The sequence below is a fragment of the Dreissena polymorpha genome, unplaced genomic scaffold (assembly GCF_020536995.1).
Source record: "Dreissena polymorpha isolate Duluth1 unplaced genomic scaffold, UMN_Dpol_1.0 chrUn022, whole genome shotgun sequence".
Lineage (NCBI taxonomy): Eukaryota > Metazoa > Mollusca > Bivalvia > Myida > Dreissenidae > Dreissena > Dreissena polymorpha.
The window spans coordinates 30,001-34,569 of NW_026273336.1; positions in this window are offsets into that span (position 1 = coordinate 30,001).

Here is a 4,569-nt window from a genome sequence, read left to right on the forward strand (position 1 = left end):
CGTTGTTATGTCATTATCGAAAATCATAATTGTACATGCGTTTTGAAAATCATTTTGAATAGACATAATAACTTTTTGTGCACGAACTATTTTGTAAAAATGCTTGAATGCCGGTTTGTATTCCAATAAAGCTTTTACTTTATGTTAAACATTGGCTGGCGAAGCTGTTTGAACTGTTTTGTACCATATAATTAATTAACACTCGTTTACTTTTTCTATTTTGTTAAATTATTGCTTGGATAAGGATTTTAAGCCCATCGTATCAAGGGGGGGGGTATAATGTTTTCGACTTGAACTCATGACCATTTAATCAGAAATTTCAGGGTTTATATAGTTGTCTTTTATTCAGAATGCTGACTTGTTTTAACTGAGATGATCCATTTTGTTAAACTATTCACAAATAGGTTTTCCAAATTAGCACTGGTGTGCATATTCTGTACATATATATTTATTAACTAATTTTTGGTAAGCGTACCGAACAACATTTATTGTCATCATCTTATGCTATTAGCGACACCTCCTCGTAAGTGACTCCACCTCTTTTGGAAACATATCTAGTAGATCGAGTAAAAGAACAAATGTGTATGTCGATGCTTCAACTTGAATTGTTGAAGCAACTGTTTGATATGATTGCCGATATTATTAATAACACAGTTATCGTTAATTTGAATCAAAAGTGCACAGTGTCATTATTTATGAAGCTCCTCACGTTTCCCAATCGGAGATTATCGTATGTCTGTGTACATTTACGGGTAAATTAATCTTCACTAAATCGACAGTTCAATTCAGTCGAAATATTTTGAACAAATATGAATACCATAATAACTTTCTGGAATTTTGCAACATTTAAAAAAACTTCCGGTCCTTATCGCCATCTCGGCCATATCATTGCATCGTTTATTAATGTATCTCAAAAATATAGGCTGCGCAAGTGATTAACGGCCCTCACAAGCTCTGACGTCCAAATACATTATCGTATTAATCAAACGTTGTTCACCTCTTTCTAAAAGAAGGTTTTTTCGTTTAAAATCTGTCACAAAATGTATATTGCGATACATTACCAAAACACTAGAATACCAATGAATCAAAATGCCAACGCGGAAAACGTTCCTCTGTGTTTCACAATAATTAATTTGATAAAAAAGACATGTACAAAGACAAACAGAAACACACCATTCGGTTAGCTTATTTTTTTATTAATCTCAGTCACATCTGAACGACCGAAGGGTGTAAAATAACTACGAGCAATATTATATCTATGTACGACTTGCAGCAGTTCCTCCCGTACAGGCGCCGATGACCCTTTCTGTATGACAATAGCTTCTTGTTAAAAGTCTATAACAATCTTATCGGCGTGACCAAAAAGGGATTCACCGTAAGAAAACAAACAAAGAATATCAGAACCATTAGAAGGTTCCTCAGCACGGGGTTTGATGTGTCTCCATAACGCACGATGGTTGATGGGGCCTGTGGGGCCTGTGGGGCTTCTGCTGGCTGAAAACAGGATTGATAATTAGTTATGAATTAAAAATTCCTTTTTGATGCAACTTATTCAAAAGTAAACATGGTTCAAAGTTACCATTCATATTTCAAAATGAGTAGATATTTGTTTTCCTATACCAAATTATGTATATATCAATTATTTCACGACACAACGCATGCGTATTCAAATAACGACAAGGGCTGACGAAAACGTTTTACGGACGTCACCAATCATTTAAGATCAAATAAATGTTACTTCTAAATGGTGTTTGGATATCAATAAAGGAATTCACATCAATATGTGGCTACCAAAACATATGAATCGAACCAGGTACAAGTTAAAAAAAGGATGTTATATACAATTTTCACACACAGGCATATTTTTATCAGTGATCAACTGATGTGAAAATTGAAATGTATCTGCACTTTGTAAAATAACGTCTGCATTTCTTGGTATAGTTCGTGGTGAAAGGACAATTAGGTTGAAACAGTGTTTGAGTTTTTACCAGATTTGATACCTGGTCAGACCTGTTTGGTAGCCATTAAAGAAACCCTTAATATCATTAATGTCGTATTGGTATAACATCACTGTGTGAGCAGTATTACATTTAGATTCGTTCACGATCATTAACGAGACAAAAGATACGACATCCGGTTACGAACCATTAAAGTCAGAAACGAATTACGACGACAAACGACATGTCTAAAGATGAATGTTGTATTGTTGCTCAATATTTTAAGAAGAAACATTCAAAAACAAATGTACTTGGTCTATTTTAAATGTAAAGGGTGTAGCAGACGTAGAAGACATAGTAGAAATAGTAGTAGTAGTAGTAGTAGTAGTAGTAGTAGTAGAAGTAGTAGTAGTAGTAGTAGTATTAGAAGAAGTAGTAGTAGTAGTAGAAGAAGAAGTAGTAGTAGTAGTACTACTAGTAGTAGTAGTAGTCGCAGTATAAGTAGTAGTAGTAGAAGTAGTAATAGTAGTAGTAGTAGAAGTAGAAGGTGTAGGAATGGTAAAATAAGTTGAAGTAGTAGTAGTAGAAGTAGAAGTAGTAGTGTTAGTAGTAGTAGTAGTAGCAGAAGTAGAAGTAGTAGTAATATTAGTAATAGTAGTAGTAGAAGTAGTAGTAGTAGTAGTAGTAGTAGTAGTAGTAGTAGTAGTAGTAGTAGTAGTAGTAGTAGTAGTAGTAGTAGTAGTAGTAGTAGTAGTAGTAGTAGTAGTAGTAGTAGTAGTTGTTGTTGTAGTAGTAGTAGTAGTAGTAGTAGTAGTAGTAGTAGAAGAAGAAAAAAAAGAAGTAGTAGTAGTACTAGTAGTAGTAGTAGTAGTATTAGTAGTAGTAGCAGTTTTGACCTAGTTATGGAACTTCTCCGAGATTATCAGCCCACAGACACAGTCATCATGTTTCACGATGATATAATTAAAAAATGTATAAGAGCGTGGACAGGGTTCATCTTATGGAACTTGGCCGTTTATAATACCGACACACATTATTATGAAGTTGATAAACGGATTTAAACTGTTCGAGTAAGAGAGTGGACACGATATGGCTGATTATCGAAATTGTGTATATAGCCAGAAACATTATTAAGCAATTATATGATATTATATCTTATTTAAACTGTTTAAGTTAACGAGCGGAAATGGATGCCGTCCGTCCATAGACCAACAAAAGGTGTTCCCACAGTACGCATAAATTATATCAAATGGGCGTATAAAATCGCAGCATTACAATTTACACTCATTTAAATTAGTTGATGAGTAAGTACCGTATGTCATCAACTCTGACACCCAGGGCGCGGAAAAGACATCGTCTTGTAAAGAATACCACTAACGTGTGGAATGGATTATAATTTAGCGAAAGGTAACAAATCATAACATCCCTATTAAACACTAATAGGCAATATTCTACATTCTTGGTTTCAAATAACAGTTTTCATTGATCGCAAGATATTCGGTTTGTCGCTAATTTTGTATTTTAAAAAGAGAGCTTAATAACTTGATATATTTCAGCAGACGAAATGACAATACAGGTTTCTTTTTGTTTATTGTTACATCGTTTAGGTTTTTTCTTCTGAAACAAAGATTTTTTGATAAAACATTGAATATGTTGTCATAGTCCTTTTGTGCTAGTATTTTACCCCCCACCCCCCCTAAAAAAATAAAAAAAAATGTTTTGTTTCTTTCTTTGATTTTCTTACTTATACACTTATTGATGATTCATGCTTTAATTTACCAAGCCAGAATATCTGAAGGACGGTCTTCTGTGTCCGCCTATTCCAACATAGGTTCTACAACAAATACATGCAAGTCTATTTAAGACAACATGTTCAACTTAAAATATACATTTGATACGTTATACGTTATATGATTTACATAAAGGGCTGTTTTACGGAAAGGGCATTTTCTAACAAAACAGTAGATTGATCTGTCTTTGCTGTATTGTTAAGAGGCTAATGATTTATCACAACATTTAACTTCATAAATCTCAACTTTATAATGCAGCGTTAAAATAATTGCAAGCTAATAATTGACGCGACTTCAGTGGAAAGACTTCACTTTTGTAAGATCATTCATTACACGGTAAGTCCTGAGTTTGACTGACTGAAAGGTATGTGAAGAAACTTCCTTTGTTCATTAAAATTGTGTTGTCGGCCAATTCTTCATTTTGATCAAATTAACTGTGATCTAAGTGACCAGAATGTTTATAACAATTTGAGAACCCCCCCCCACCCCCCCCCCCACACACACAAATACACAAACAAACGCGCACGTACACACACGCATGCGCGCACCTGGTTTGATGATGTTTTTATGGTAGACTTAATGTCAGAATGTTGTTGTGCCGAATTCTAGGCCATACTAACTGTCGTGTCTGCTTGTGATGAATCATCGGCATCGTCTCCTTCATCCGTAATCGAAAGCTGTGTATAATCACACCATTCTGCTACATTACAGTATATGAAGAGTGTATTCAGGAAAGGCTTTTATAGTATCGGCATATTGTATCAATGCATCATGATTTATAAGCAATATATACAATCTTGTTCGTCTTGTCATTTAAAGAAAAAGTTTTAAGTAATGTTTGA